This window comes from Belonocnema kinseyi, chromosome 1 (genome assembly GCF_010883055.1).
Source record: "Belonocnema kinseyi isolate 2016_QV_RU_SX_M_011 chromosome 1, B_treatae_v1, whole genome shotgun sequence".
NCBI lineage: Eukaryota > Metazoa > Arthropoda > Insecta > Hymenoptera > Cynipidae > Belonocnema > Belonocnema kinseyi.
Window position 1 is genome coordinate 162899972 of NC_046657.1, and position 17947 is coordinate 162917918.

The window sequence follows — 17947 nt, forward strand, 5'->3', positions numbered from 1 at the left end:
GTGTGGCTTAGTCGAAAATTGTGTGACTGAAATTGGAACATTATTAACTGATCATTGTATTTCCAAAAAGTTGCCCGAACCATCTGAACAATATATTTTTAAATTTATAAACAAAGAAAAAAATAATGATTATAAAGATATTCTTCATGCCCGATTATCGTCCAAATTTAACGATGGTAGCGTTTTCTTGAATCACCTGACTTCCCGTGTACGTACGAATGTTCTAAAAAGAATCACATTCAACTAGATAGTTAAAATAAATTGAAAAATGTAATAGAATAATTCTCGTTTTTGAAAATTTTCTTCGTATAATAAATATGTCCTTTTTTAAAAGTATGTCAACATGTATCTACTTATTATCCTTCCTTTTACTAAATATTCAGTAGGCTTAAGATAGTTAGCGATTTATTTTGGAAAAAGTATCACTTTGAAATTAACAAAAATATTCTATACAATCTTTTTCTAGCTTCAGGAGGTAATCAATTTTTGCAACCCTCTATGAAAAGTTTTACTTCTGACAGACGGTCAGTAAGTAACGGGAGCCAAAAGGGACTTCCTAATGCTTTTACATTGACCTATACATGCTCGAACTAGATGCGATTTAAGTGTGACTAATACGTTCAGCTTCCCAGGAAGTTGCGCATACATTTTTCTCGATGATTAGAACAAAATAACATAGGCAGGATGTGACAGGATATACCCTCATAAATTACCCTTCAAACAAGTGTTCGAGAGTGAAGAGTAGAGAAGAAGAGTCGAGACGCGCACCCTCAAGTCGGTTGCAAACAGGTGTCCCATAGTGGTGAGTGTGGGGCCCACCACCACGGCGAGGGGGTCGGCGCCATAGTGCGGTGAAGGGGGAAAAGGCAAGTGGAGGGGGTAGTCTGTCCATAGAGGCCCGGTAGTACTGGTCTTTTAGAAGACATTGTAAGCTCTCTATTAGAAATATAAAGAAAAAATTGTTTTTTTTTTTAGAAATTCCACATCAAAATGGAAAAATTGTGGCAAGTCTCATAGTGCTAATGTTCACACCTGCGACAAGCCTCCCAGGAATAATTGTCACATCTGCGACATCTCTCATCAGCGGCATTTCTCCACAGCAGCATCTCTCTCCCAAGAAAATGTTTTAAGTATTTCCAAGGACAGTAGAACTGCGGCAGGTCTCCCCAGTAGCATCACTTACTCAAGAAAATTTTATAACTATTTAAAAATACCAACTGGAGAGAATTACCGCAGTTTTGCCTTCAGAACAACTTAGGAAATTTTATTGAGCGAGAAATGAATGGGTCCCGTTCATTGCAGCATAAGGAAAAAGTTCACTGGCTCCCACTATTTCATTGCAAGGCAGGCTGCCTTTTCGTGAGAACAGTTTGGGTCCGCTCCCAAACGATGTCAGCTTGCAATTGTTTCCACGCGCGCGTGCTAGATAACGTCAAAATTTATATCTGGAATCTTTAATTTAAAATCAACGTAGTCCCGCATTTTCAGCTATTGGTTTACCAAGAGATGTGAAAGAAAAGAGTGAAGGTAAGGGGACCAGCTGTATCACGCGCTAAAGGGGTCCGGGAAGGCTTGCCGCAATTTACATATTTTAATACGGACTTGGAAATTTTTTCCGGAGGAGAGATGCCACCGGGAAGACAATTAGTACTGAGAGACTTGTCTCAGCTTCACTATTTTTATTTGAACGTCAAAAATTTTTTAGAAAGAAGAGATACGACTGGGAGACTTGTTACTGGTATAAGATGCGGCAACAATGTCATTTTCACAATGAGAAATGCCCCGCGGGAGAGGAGCCGCTAAGTAGCGATGCCACAGTTGTGACATTACGCAGATGAAACATTCCACGGATGTGACATGCCTCAGATTGTGACATGCCACAGATTTGATATGCCGCAGATGTGACGTGCCGCGGATGTGACATTCCGCATATGTGACATTCCGCAGATGTGACATAACGCAGATGTGATATGCCGCAGATATGACATGTTACAGTTGTGACATAACGCAGACGAGACATTCTGCTAGTGTAATATGCCGCAGGTGGAACATGCCGCAGGTGTGACTTGACGCAGAGTAACTTGCCGCATGTGGCATGATATGGACACAAATCGATGTTATTATTCAGTTGATAGTTCTTCTAGGGAGGAGATTCTCATCTATAATCTCACGGCTTTGTGGTTCTAGGTCGTCTTGGGTTAATATTCTCATTTGCGGACAATTCGCCACAAGTTTTTGGCGAAAGGCCAACCCGTACAAAAAAATTGTATTCGCTCCCGCCTCGTGTTTGAAATGGCAGCGCATCAAGTACCCACGATGATGCGTTTGAAAATTGATGCGCTGCCATGCCATTCCTGTGGAAGTGGTAGACTGGTGGCTCCCACAGAAAAAACATCCTCCGCTACCGCAGCTGATGGTCTACTGCTTACCACCCGTTTCCAAAGTTAAAGCTAAACAGTAGCCCTTTCGGGTATCCTCGTGAAATTTACCTGTCCATCAAGTAGCTCGCCACCACCAGATTGCATGCTGCCACCCGCAGCGGTGGCACCTGGCGCAAACTGACGATCCTCAGGAAGCAATCAACGACAATATGGATCCAAGAAATTCTCCATGATACATGGGTTTTTGTTGCTCTATTATGATATATAGCTAAGAAAGCAGTGTAGTATATTTAGAGTAAAAAATAATACATGAAACGAAAATAAGAGACCTTATAGTCTTTTATGCTTATACTTATTATGTGCTTATTATTTATACAGATTTGGTACATCATAGAGATATAACTAATGTTATATTTTATTTAATTTAAAGAAAGTTAATCGGTTTAGGATCTGACTTAAAAAAAACTAAAAAACTGAGATGAGGCAAACTAGCAATTTACCAGAAATAAACTTAGCATGCAAGAAATTAAGTTTTATAATTATTTCTCTAATGAAAATACAAATACACTAGATGTTGGATTGGACCAGTTCAAATTTACGGCGTTCCGAGAGTTCATGCTGCGGAGGCTATGTGATGCGGGGAGCGCAGGAGGGGGCGGTTACTCTTTCAAGTGTTAAACCAGTTTGAGGGAATCAATCTCCGTGCCTTAGTTGCATCAGGTTACGTTTGGAAATAGGATCGAGGCCAATGCAAGCCTCCCCCGAGAAATTTCGTAATCACAAGTTCCAATCTACAAGAATAACTACAGTCATGAATAAGGAATATAAAATGCGTATGTTAAAATATCTAATGTAAAACATAATAACACAGATAGATACTTCTCTCCACCAAGCTTTAAAGTAAGTCTTGTTGTTTTCTTTAGTTTAATAGTGATGACTGAATAGAAAACAAGTATATGGATAGAGAGGAAAGTCGGAAAGATGTGCAAAGGAATCGGTGATTACAGATTTTTTAATTATGATGGAATTTTCTATCCTCTCGTTCTATCCTCTCGTTCTATCCTCTCGTCTGTGACAGGTTTTCTTTTAATTCATGATATAGCTTCGATTTTAGAACTTCCGCACACATGCTAACTTTAAAATGTTAACTAAATACTGAAGAGATCTAACAGTGGACGGTTCATTAGCCTACTTTTTCTTCAGAGTTTTAGGTTTCTATAGTTCTTCTATTGTATACTTCTTGTTTATTATAGCGAGCTTCTAAACTGGTAGTTACCTATAGATGTTTTCTAGAATTAAGCTCTTTCTTAACTTATTTTTTTAACTTGAACTGATAATGACTACTAAACTTCTAAGCTAATTCCTGGTGCCAGTGGTAAGTCTATAAATTGATTTCTGCTTCATAATCGGCAGTATTTATGTATGTTGCCCTTTTGAGATTCATATATAGGCAATTGATATTAAAGTATAGGTAGAGCTAAGATCCAACAAGCGTTTACTATCGACCTCGTTAAAGAATGGGAAAGATTTAAATATCGTATTAGAATTGAGGATTTCCGATATACCGCATTTGGGGAATGTCGCAGTTTTCTAATGCACTATATCCCTTTCTATAAACCACATAGGTAAATATTTCCGAATTTAGTTGTGAATATATGTAAAGTAGAAATAACAATCAGTGATAAGAGATCGGCATATATCCATATTTGAAGAGTTACGCAATCATCCAGAAAATTCTTTAGGGTTAATAGCTCTTGGAAGTACAGGATAATACAAGTTCATTACAAATTTTAGCAGGCATTGATGGGAAAAATACCTAATTATTATCATAATATAATATATAAACCAAATAAAATAAATGAATTGATTGAACTGCAGAATATTCAACAAATAGGTTTAAGAATAATGCGTAGCAGTTAACATTTAGAGATAAATTATTAACTCTTGTGCATGTTAAATTAAAAATAAAGAGGAAGAAGCTGGGTGTATAAAAAATAAAAGTTTACAAAACTTAATGCAAGCAGAAGGACATTTAGAGATTAGTTTTGTGAAAAGGAATCTTAAGGATTGTATGTCTTTCAAGAAGCTAAAACTGGGCTGGAAGATCTCGGTCTACAAATTGGAAGAGGTTAAATAAATCCTCAGGAGCTTTGTTACATAAAAGAGTGTAACGAAAATTACCAAAAAAGAATTGTCTTCTCTTGAAAAAATTAAGCAGAACAAACTTAAGTCTGTATGAGGCTATGTATTCTTATTTAGGATAAATTCAGATAAAACGGACACAGTTATTGAACTCACGCTTGAGCTTTAAATTTAAATCCTCGAAATTCTCTGCACCTGTTCCTTCCGGGACAAGGTACGATTATGGAACTATCTCAGCTCTTCAACAATATTCGACAGCGTTGAATGCGCTCCAACAAAAGTTGCCTGAGTCTAGCTCTGGGTTAAAATTGAGTTCATGCTTCTAAGTTCAGAGGATAACGCGGTCGATATCCTCCTGGGCTAGAACAAGTAATTTACTTAGTAGAGAAATTGATTCCGATAAATATATTTCAAAATCTTCAGCATATTTGTTGTAAATAAAATGTATGAGGTCTCTTCAAAAATTAGAAGTGAACAAATTGAAGAGAAGAAGTGCCAAATTTGAGCACTAAGGAATCCCAATTTTGACTTCCCACCAGTCACAAAACCCACCTGTACAGATCGGCCTCTTAATAAGAAAACGTATTTCTCCAACTTTGAGCTCGGCGGCTGCACCCTCAACAATACCCTTCCTTTCGCTAAGCAGTGTAACCCGACACCATATCTTGTTTCATAGCTAGTGGACGTTTAGTGGAGGGGGTACTTTAGTTCACGGAAATGCGTGGTCTCTCTATTATCCACTGCTAATTTGAGATCCGTCGTTACTTTATGGGAAGCCGTAAGAGTACTATGTTTTACTGTGAACCCTAACTGCATTTGTTCAATGGCCTTAGATACATCAAGAAAGTTTGAAAGTTGCAGCTGATCAAAAGAGTGCACATAAAATAGAAATTGCCTTTATGGAAATAGTCTTTCGTGGAAGTAGGTATATACATTTTTGGAATTCAGCGAATAACAGCCTTTTTCAGATATCTACGGAAATACGGATCCGAAGGAAAGCATTATAAATATGCAATAGAATAGGAAAGATAGCTACAAGAACACGTTTAGTTAGTTTAATTGATCTTCTATCAGTTTTAATGCATTTGATTTGATTTCAGGCGTTTTGTACAAAGGTATTTCAGATGTGATATCATCGAAAAAGAGGTCAAATTGAGAGGGGTAGTCGAAGATAATGATAATAAGTCTGGAACTGGGAAAATGGTCTCGATATGCAATTGCTATATTATAATATAGATTAAACGCTTCTCTAACCATTGCTGAAACTAGGTTTCTGAATTTACGAAATTAAACTACGAGTAGTATTATACTGCTTTTCTGTTCCTTCGCGAGTCACGCTTTCCATCACGTTCCATCTTTAGTAGATCTTTAATTTCGAATGTGAGAAAGGGGGCAACTTTATTAAAGTTTTTTAGGAACGTATGGCAAAAAAAAAATGTGTTCAATGAGGACACTAAATAATTGGTCAAAGCGTCGATCTTATTACGTATATGTGTATCTGACAATATTTTTGCCAGTCTTTGCATTGCTTTTAAATTTATATTATAGGCGAATTTAAAGGTAAAGTTAATCAAGTCCTAGTTAGAGAGAAAAAGGATAGCATATTGTTTGTAGAAGACGATCTTATCAATATCGTTTACCACCATTAAGTCAATACGAGTATTACAACTATCAGTATGGTGAGTAGAATCATAATGTTTAATTTAGAGTTCCGAAGAGTACACCAAAGATGTTAGATATTTACAATAATTGGAATTTACAATTAAATTAATTTTCAAACCACTGAGCTATATGAGGCATTGGGTGCTTTATAAACAACTTCTAATGAAACACTATTAGAAGTTGACTTCAACAGAGAGAAATTTGGTCTTGTGACAAGTAGCTACTGCACTTAACATGCACTCATCACAGTCCCAGTCAGACTATCATGAGAAAAGACCAACTTCATCACCTCATCCTTCGCCTTTGGCTCTCCGAAAGACGAATAGTTATCAATTGCAACGAGGCTAGAGGGTATATTTGGAGTTAACCAGAACTAAAAAACAGCTATTCTATGGTAGAAATTCTAGAAAATGTGCCAAGAGAGTTTGGGCATTCGCATAGTAAATGTTTGAGGTAGCCATGGATACACCAGGAGAAAAATTTTACGAACGAACAATTAAAAAATAGAAAGCTCATGCAGCATGTGTAAAAATTGGTTGAGCCAAAGAACCAAGTTTAAGACAACCGAAACAGATTTCCGGAGAGCTGTGCATATTTCAATGAAGTATATAAGTTAACCTGAATAAGGAGGACAAAGAAAAACGTGCTAATAAGAAAAGTTATGCGTACGCAAGTTACTCACACAAGGGCAAAAAACAGTTTAAAGAAAAAGGTTATACGGTGACTGCCGTTGACACCCCGTCGAAGTTCCGCTGCCAAATGTCAGCTTCTCCTTAAATCTTGCGTCTCTCATAGGCGGACGTTATCTGACTTGTAGATTTGATCCAGGACGACTGAGTCAGTTAATATCTAGGAAACTATCATTTTAAGCTGTGGCACCAAAATCATTAGCAATGTGGCTCGTTCTTTCCGAGATATTTTCAGCAAATTTCTGAGGTAATCTTTGCATCTCAATTGTGTTAGCGAGGGCAGCCTGTTTGAGAAAGTGACATTTACCCTCGAGATAGAAAGGCTGTAAAGCTTGAGTCAGTTCGTTCTTTGTAAGATGCTTAGTAACCTCTTGTACAACCTGTATGTCTGACATGTTTAATGCTACATTTGTTTCCGAAATACTTATTTAACATGTATTGGTAGCGAGGTCCTGCTTGATTTGATTAAATTAGGCCTCAAGCGAAGCATTGACAGTTTCCAGCTTAGCTTTTAATGTTTGATTCCCGCAACAAGAAGAAAAAAAATTTCCTTTGTGATTGCCTGGGAGACCTGAGGCCCCAGGTCTGTAGTACCCATTTCTGAATTATCTGCATCATTCGTATAGGTCGTCTTAGAGACAGATTTGTGCTCAACCCGCCGAATCTCATTCGACAGCAGTGATGCACATTTTCCACAGTGCTATTTTCATTGCGTTTTTTCAGAGCTTCAAGATTCTTAGATGGATTACTAGTGCAAACCTGATGAAGAAAGGATTGCATTTAACGCAATGCACCAAGCTCCTAACCAGATACTACACAAATCAGGAAAGAACTAGTCTTTTCTGATAGACTTGGTCACAGTCAAACACAGAATTCTATCCTGCACTAGCAAGTGCAACTAACTGTCACCTCAGTTGATGTAAAGCTTTTCGATAACCGACGAGTTTTAGTACAAAGCTGCGGAGCATATGAAAGCTACGTTATCAGCACGATAGGGATATATAAATGTTGCAGATATGGCATGCAGTTTGCAGCATTTTTTGGCGCATCATTTTAAAAATATAGTCAGTTTTTATAGTTACTTTCATGATTGATTGTTAATTTTATAACTGATGAGTTTCTACTTATTTCGTTAGTCGAAAAATTGATGCGTACAATTATCGTTGGGCCACTGCGTTGTTCCTTTTAAACCTGGTCTCTACCATTGATCTTTATCATATTGTGCTTATTTATCATAAGAGTTTGGTATTAATAGTTGGGTATTGGATTTCATAGAAGCTCTTACAATGTTTGAATATGATAAATCCACTTATTAATATATTAGTAATATTAAATATGAAAGTCGCGAGACGTAACAAAGTGTTATAAAGAAAATTACTAATTCGACAGTTTTTATTATAGTTTATTATGCATTAATATTTATTATTATTATTATTTTCAGAACGTTTATATTAAAAAGTAATACAGGCATGATTTATGCGTTATATAAGCGATCTCAATAAAAGTCAACTAAATAAAAGTAATATCAGTGAATCTCGAAGATTGAGCAATTTTTCTTAACTGATAAAAAACTACTCTTTTTATAGAAAAGCCACCTGCTTGATAATTCCTAAATAAGCATTAGTCTATACTGTGTATATCATTTGTTTAACTAGATAACGTGTTTCATGATAAGATATTGGCTCCATTTGGAACATTTTTGTTCTAAATTAAGATAATTATATAAAACAAGAACGTATAATAGGGAAAAGACTGGTCTTGGAAAATACGCAATTACCTTTCTTGTAGCGCAGTTACATTATAGGAAGCAAGATGTCTTTTATAATTTGAATTTAGTAAGACTTATTGACATTTCATTACGAAAATTTAAACTTTAAATATTTCCCAATAACTATTCTAAAAATCGTCACATTTAAAAAATAAAATTATGGCCTTGCAGCCTGGTTTCTATTCAAAATTTTTATTTTTGCTTTCTAATAGAATAGTGCGCTTGATTTTTTCAAACTTTTAATTGCAAGTCCGAAAAGTTGATCACTGCTTATTTTTCGAAATATATATTTACTTGTTTGTATAATAATTATTATTGCGTAAGAAAAATCTGAAAAAATACTAACTAACGTCTATAAGTTGTTGTCTCAGTAATTTCACAAAAGTATTATAAAATAGTCCACGTGAAAAGAATGTGAAGTCCTTAAACGAAGACTTCGAAATATAATGCTATTAGGCATGCATCTAAATAATAAAAAATATAGATCATAGAATGAATTAAAATATAATTTAGTGAGACTTATTGTGAGTTAATAAGGTCTTTATTTGATATTGTTATATAATCTTTATTTTACGATTTTTCTATAAGCCATCCAGGTGGCTGATCGTAGATGCGCTGGAACAATCCTGTTAAACGAACAAATTTAACTGGCATTCCTAAAATAACGTAACGGACACTAGGCCTATTTACAGTTTATGAGTATCTCATTTATGTCTTCAGATAAGCTACTTACTAAAATTCAGGTTTTGCGATATACAATGAAACAGCGAGGTTGTGAAGGCACACCATCATTAATATCAAAATTACGATGGTCTAATCTTTTTACATGTGTCAATAAGTCTTCGCCATCAGGCATGCCTACGTTAACGTTTTCTACTCCCTCATTTATGCGACCTGAAAAATAAACCCAGTGACGCATTAAGCGATCATCTTTCTTTGTCAGCTCTGCTGTAAAAACTTCCCTATCTGTCTATTGTACAAAAATGTGTGTATTTGTATCAGGAAAACTACGAGGTATGGCTCGTTAGATGCTTGCAGCCCCTGTTGGTTGAATCGGAGCTCTCCTCATTGCACCTAATTTGAAAAAAAATTATAAAAACTATGAAGTTTGTTCTACTCACTGCAAAATAAAGCATCGTTTAATACGTAGATATTATTTATTTTAGCAAAGTGATTTTGCAAAACTATACGTATAGTACATGTAAGGCAAGCATTACACACAAAAACTTGACCTGGAGTATGAGACAATGAGTTTGAGAACTTCTAGAAGTGTTGGTTAACAAATTTTTGTGAAGATTTCGTGACTCTTCTATCCCGTGTGCTGAAAGAGTCAAACATTACTTTTTCGGAATATGTCTTTTGAATGTGTGGCAAAGTTTTCTCCAATCAAGATCATCAGTAATTTTTAATACATTCTTACATTCTCCGCCTAATGAGAAGATACTAGCTTCATGTGAAATTTTACATTGCCAGTTCTTATTACATCTCCAGGTTTTAAGATCTACTGAGTGAGAAAAAAAGGGCTTTTTCACGTGACTCTGCCTGTCTTTAATAATCTGCAGGTATGGTAATTTTCAAAAGAATCGTGTCATTGTATTTTGCTTTGATATACTTCCTCAGAACCCAAAAAGGAAGGTCAGTTCCGTTAATCAGAATTCTTTAACTAGTGGTTGAGCTGTTACTTATCACAATTACTAAAGGAAATGCAAAAATTAAAATTTTAAGCCAAACTATGTAAAATGTGGAAAGATAAGTTCAAAAAGTTCAAAATTCAACGATATATTGAAATCACAGGCGAAGAAAGGGTTTCCTTTCGTTTTTATATTGTACAGGTTAGCAGACTGGTGAGCGAGTCAAAATCGACTCAACCAGTCTGTCAATCAACTAATCAGTCAACCAATTAGCCGTTTTCCGAACTCGATTTTGCGAGTGATCAATCGCCGTTTCCTTATCTATGTCCCTATATTGTAAACTGATGGTGACACATTATTGATGCTGCCACACGGCTGTGTAACTGCATGGACCAGCAGTTCTTGGAAGGCTATTAGATCAGACGAACCATTAGTAACAATTTTTAAAGAAAAACCGAATTTCAAAAAAAATTATTTAAACAAATTCCATTTGTTTCAGCAATGAAAAATCAATGAACCAATGTTATTAAATATTCTAAAAGACTAATAGTAATAGTTTTTAAGGGAAAACAAATTTTCGAAAAAAACCTATTCAAACAAATTTCATTTGCTTAAATAATTAAAGATTAATTGAGCAATGATCATAAAAATTCTACTAGACCAATATTTATAATTTTAAGTCAAAAAAAGACCAGAATAGAGTGCTCAAAAGGTCGATTTCATGAAGAATTTACATTTTTTGTTCCAAGGGTAGTTTTCAGGTACTCGTGGGGGTGTGTGGAGGTGTCAAATCCATATATCTAATACATGAACACAAAAAGTGATTTTTCCCTATGCATTTGAAATGAGAAAACTTCAACCAGTTAAAATGAAAAAATAAAATAAAAAATTAGGGAATTTCTTTTTTCGCATTTGGAATTAAATGGAAAGAATCGTTGTCCCCAAGAGAAAAGTCTTTTTAAGCCACCTTATTGAGAATTCGATATTATTTGTTTATTTTATAAAAAGAAATTATAAACTGACGCACAGTTTGCTCACTCATAGTGAGAAAGTAATTATTTCTCTCTATAGTCGTCTTCAAATTATAGAAGCAGTGATTTTTAGGGACGAACAAGAGTATAATTATAGGAAATATTATGATTAATTAAGAAAGAATTCCAGAATATAATTGTAAGATTCATTAAGATATTTTATAGCTAGAATGTTTTCAGGACAATTACCAAGTTCTTTAATGATAGAAGCTATTTCAGCAAAATATCTTTTTGCAGAATTACTCTCGTGACGTAAAATTTAAATATCATCCCTAAGAAAATAGTGAGAATTATTATTAATAATATTATTATATAAATTACAATTAACAACGATATAATGATTTAATTTAACAATGCCTTGGTATTATTTTCATCTCATCTGTAGAGATCTTTTTGTTTGTCCAATATAAAATTGTTTACTGTTACAAGAAAGTAACTTTATTATCTACTACGATTATCATATTTTAATAATTATCATTGTTTTATTACGTTTATTGTTTTTACAATTTTTTTAAGATATCATTTTTAAAAATTCGTTCCTTTGATAATGGAAACGGTGGGTTTCCGAAGGGTTGGGACCATTATTGAAAAAACTCTTCTAATTATGTTGATACAACTGCATTATTTATTTATACCTGAATTAGTTAACTCGGACGTTAAAGCTTTTTTACAAAACGTCTAATTCACGGACGTTCTTATGCAATTATTTCTGATCACTTCTAAACAAATTTTTTTTTAAAGCGGTTAGGAATAGTAGACTGTACGTAATTTTTGATAGTACATTTGCGATTCGATATTACTAGTATGTTCATCAACGCTATTTAAGTTACTATAAGTCATTTACTGTTTCACCAAATCAAGGTAAAAAAAACCATTGGTTTATCAGTGAATATTTAAAATACTGATTTAACCAGCACAGATGTCACTGATTCAGTTTAAGAAAGCAAAATGCGCCTCCTGTGGCAGGAATATTTTGTTCAAAGGCTTTTCACATTTGTTTGTATCATTATTATCAATATTATTAAATGACCTTACACTTACTTGTAAAAGCAAGGAAACCTAGCCATGTATATAGCAAAAGGACGATCTTAATGTTTTCTAAGAGAAGACAACAATTTAGAACAGAAATCTCTGCAACCACTAATTTATTTGTTAGCATGGTCGAAGTGACGTAGACTGATTACATGCTCCGAATATTGTCTTATTCTTCCCCAAAAACTAAAATTTTACACCATTGCATTCTGTTAAAAACAATTTCTATTTTTCACGTTTTTCGATTCTATGAAACTTTCTTTCTTAATATATGCAGCTATAAATAAGTTCATATCGAATGGACTAATTGAGACTAAATTTCAACTACGGATGATTTATAATCTTTTAAACCAATTTTTAATGCTAGTAATAAATCTCTAAATTGATTTCTGCTTTATAATCGACAGTCGCTGCTCGAACCACCTCCCTGCGCTTTTCTCTACACTGTGAAAAGTCCTCACGTTTTACGTTTAAATTCCCTGGATTTATGATTAAGGCCACTGCAAGCTGTGTCCAAGAGCGTACTTAAATCCGGGTTCTAGTATACTTTCTTTGCAAGGAAGCAAATATATTTTCTAATTGAACATAATCAGGTTGTCAGATTCTCATTAAGTGAGAGCCACGTAATTGTAAATAGAAGCAATGCACAAACAACCGTAATCAAATACTAGATATTTTCCTTTTTAAAAAATACATAAATTGAATAGTATTTTATAAATCAATATCTGTTAAATAATATTCCATAATAAAACTAATCATAAACTTGGTTTTTGTTTCAGGTGAGTACTTGAATCCGATCAGCCTGGTTTGGTATCAAGTAAGAACAATTATTTTTACTGGGTCAATTTATTTTTTATTGTGCACAATTTTAGAGTGTGCACAAAATTTTAATGATAGGGAACAATTGTCAACCAAAAGATAGCTATTTCTTATATATGCGTATAAAATAGGTCGTTTATTACTTGTGTGATGAGCTGAAGAAAAATGCTGTAGTCATAACCTTTCAACTCACATTGCGGCGCGTCCCATTTAGATCAAGTCACATTCCGGCAACTTTGATTTCGGAAAATATAGACTCTACTAGAAACTGGAGAAATTCTGGGAAAAAATTTCCTACGATTAGTCACAAAATTAGTGTATTCCACAATTCTAATACTTTTTGCTAATCTTTTGTTTACTCCATATTTCTTCCCAGTGAGAGATGCCGCAATGTGACTTGTCGCAAATGTTACTTATTGCAATTTTGCCTCATTTTTTTAAATGGAAATTTTTCTGAATGAAAGATGTTGCAATTTAAATTGTCGCACATTTGACTCGCCGAAAATGTAACTTGCTGTATTTTTGCCAGTATTTAGTCGACTGCACAATTTTCGGAATGTGAGTGTCCGCAAACGTGACTCGACATCTCCACAAGGCCTAGTGTATAAGCTGAGCGTTTGCCTGATGTGAACGAATAATAAATATTAAAAAATTCTTATTTTTAAAAATTTTTTCAAACTAAGGCTCCGGGAGCAAGGACAACGCGAAGCAAATCTCCCAGAATTTATTGTCTTTCGGGCGGCATTTCTGAACCGCAAAAAATTTTAAAGTTCACATGGAAATATTATATCTGCCACAAGCTTCTCAAAACTAATTGTCACATTTGCGGTATTTCCTACCAGCGGCAAGTCTTCCTAGTGGTATCTTTGATCCGTGTAAATTGTTTAAGTTCACATCAAATTGGCAAAACTGCGGCAAGTCTCACAGGACTGATTGTCTACTCTGCGAGATCTCGTTCTCGCAGCTAGTCTCTTCAGCGGCATCACCCGGCGAGAAAAAAGTTCCAGAACACTTTAAAGTGGCAGAACTGCGGCAAGTCTCACATGATTAATTTTTATATCTGCGAAAAGTCTATCAGGATAAATTGCTGCACCTGCGGCATCTCTCGCTGGCGGCCTGTCTCACTAGCTGCATCCTTTGCCCAAGAAAATTTTCTAACTATACTCTGTTCCCTGAAAGAAGATCCTCTCGCACGACCAATTTTGGTTTTTTTCGCGCAGCCCATTGTTTAATTTGTCAAGGAGAAGGAATTTGCTAAGATGTTTCAGCCAATCTGGGTGAACCTCATCAAATTCATTAGAAACTATTTTCTTTGATTGATTTACGACACTGGCTTTGTGTTTTCTACTACTTGTCTGTTTGCTTACCAAACTCAGTGTGGATAAGATTACCGCAGCAGGGGTCGTTGTTCCACAGCAGGTCAAAGTAAGGAAATGTACAGAATTTAGACTTTGCAATTAGCGGTTTATATATAGCATAATCCGCACATAAATTTCTTTGGTGTACAAACAGGAAAACGCAGGTGTTAAATTTGTTGCAGCTCAAATTTCATTGGGCTCCCAATGATCATTTGAGAGTGTTTTCAAGTCTCAAATGTATTCCTGTGAACGCAGGTGCCCATGTGGGCATCTAGGGGAAAGTATCATTTGGAGACTGAATTTTGGCTCATGCAGAGTTGTGGAGTTCTGAATCGCGCTGTCAGCTACCTGAATACCTGTCAAAGCAACTATTCGCTTTGCGATATTAGCCTAAATAATTGTTAATAAGGAAACCAATTGAAACAATATTTACCTAATTTTCAAATTTCTTTCATTTAATAGGGCGTACCAGTCACTTAGAATAAAATTATAACTTCCTAATGCAACTTCCAAAAGTTAGGTTAGTCATGCCCGTCGACATTTAAACTAAAGCCGGGATACATAGAGAAAGTCATGACCGTCTACATATACAATAAGGTATTTTCACTCCTATCAGTAACTCACTTCACTTCGTTGAATACCGAGGGGATAACAATTGACCAAATGCATGGGAATCGGTCAATTTTTTCTCTATTTTCTAATATCTCCGTAGAAAGTAATTTTTCTGCATACTTGCAATTAGAAAATAGTTTTTCTTTTTCAGGGACTATTTAATGCAATAATAAAATTATAATAATTTCCATTTATGCGTGTGTTATGGCTGAGCGCTGGTTGTCTACCCTTTGAAGCGCGATTCAAAATTACATTGAAAAACAATTCTTTTAATTTAAATTATTAATTATTAAAATATACACGTGAATGTATAAAAATTGTGTAACTTTTGGTTTCAGACAAGAAAAAAATTTATAGCACATATATTTGATAAATAACAATTTATTTCATTGAATTTGAAATACTGACTAATATTTCTCAAAATATTTGTTAATAGATACATTTTTGTAAATACCATATGTTATTACAGCAGCTTGATATATAGAAGCTTATTGCAGAATATAATAGTGATAATATTTGAATAATTCTAAAACAAAATTTCAGATTGTTCTTTTTGATTGACACGTGACAAAACGACGCTTGAAGTAAAAAAAAAGAAAGCATAACTACAATGCAGTCGTGATAATTTATGTATTTATAGGTTATATAATAATATGAATTCCCAGAAAAATACATACAAAATATTAAAAATTTATAAATAATTATTTCCAATCACTTTTCCAAAAAATTTCTTTTTAAATAGAATGTTTTGTAAAATATAATTTGGTCTTTGGAATTCACTAAAATTAACTGTTATTAATATAATATATGTGTTGTATTTTTTTTGCCTGAAATCAAAGTTACACAATTTGTATATATCCTTGTGGATGTTTTAATAATTATTTACTTAATCAATTTACTCAAATCAGCCGACAGGAAAAAGTTGGGAAATGAAAGCCTCAATAAGGTATTTTCACTTCAACCATCAGCTAACTTCACTTTGTTAAAATCTGAGGGGGAAAAATGGATCAAAACTTTATTCCTGTAATATATCTGTAATTAGTCATCATTATTATTTTATTATTTCATTAAATAAAAATTAAAAAATAAAAACTATTTTTTAACTACACCTATATAGAAAAAATTACCTTTTACGAAGATGTTGGGAAAATAGTTCAAAAATGAACTGAATCCCATACATTTGGTCCCTTATTTTCCCCTCAGCTATCGACGAAGTGAAGTTAGCTGTTTATTGAATTGAAAATACCTAATAGGCTGTTATCTTATCAGTTTGAATGTTCCCGCCGCTATATTTTAAACATTGCAATGTTTCACGAAACTCCCAATGTTTCATGAAACTTTTCATCAGACTAAAATTTCATGCAAATTTACACCCCGACTCATCACGAAAAGCAAATTTTTGTTTTTTTATACAATTGCATTTACCTTATCTTTCATGTATGACACTAGCCACTGCAAGATTAGATATCTAAGATACCTTTAAACTTTCGCAGAAAATCTAGTGGAAATTTGTTCGAACGACCAGGCATCAATTTCGATGCAGACGGTCACGACTTAGTTTGTACATCACGGCTTTGGTGGTTTGAATGTTATATAGTAGATTTTGATTAACCTAACATTTGGATATCACATCACGCCAAGTACTATTTTTATTCCAAGACTATTTAGGCGCTTGTAAATGAGAGATAATAAAATGTTAGGTAATTATTATTATAAATTACCTGCTTATTAATATCTGTTTCACTCAAATAACGACCGACAAAATGATCTTGACAGGTGAATTACGGCTTGTAGACGACACTTCACGTTGCACTGGATGAGAAAAAACAGTGTGGTAAGGGGCATGTAGTGCAGTGAGTACAATAGCGTGGGCGTGCCTAAAGATCTCGGTAATATATGGCCGCTACGATCGGAAGTTACTGGCCTTAAATTTGCTCCATGCAGACACTTTGTTAAACTCTGTTTTTTCACATTTATTTAAGACAAATTGTTTAGATAGGTAAGTACACTTCTAGATGAAAAGTCAATAGATGTTAATAATGTTGTAAATTTCTGAAATAATCATTACGAGCCGAGAAATTAGTCTATAAAAGTAGGGTAACTTTGACTGAGCTTATTGTTGATTTAAGAAATCTTTATTGCAATTTCAAAACACTATAGGCATAGAGCATTCTTTTCTGAATACAGAAATACCATATAAGTCATATTCTTCATTGCACTTTCGAAGAAAATAGAGTGAAACGATGGCCTTACAAAAGCTCATGTCCCCAGCCCTCTTAACCAAGAAAATTTTCTAAATAGTTCTGGACATAGCAAAACTGCGGCAAGTCTCCCAACCGGCATCTCTACACTAAGAAAAATTTTTAAGTACAGTGAAACTCTGAGACAGGGCCGGTTTTGGAGCTAGAGGAGGTGGAGAATCACCCAGACAGAGTGGCATTTCTTGGAAATCGCTTTTGTTTGTTCATGCTTGAGCGACCGCAGCTCACCCCGCGCGGCTTCTTTTACTTCTACTTGCGGCGCAACATCAATTTTGGGAAGCACTATATCCGGAGGCACTGAGTTTTCATAAGTCTATATTTTCTTTTACTTTCTCTATTTCTGATGTGCTTCTGATAGATATTTTAGAAATGTTTCTAACTGGTTTGTCTTTTAATCCTCACTGGGCGTTTCAGGTATTTTTATGACAGGTTCTTATTTTGAACCTCATTTGATTTTTTGTGTCAAGAAGAGAACATTGTGGTTTCGTTGCTGTTTCTGCCTACTCGACTATTTCTTTTTTTTCACCTTAATAAATGTGCTGTTTGCGTCCCGAAACGTTT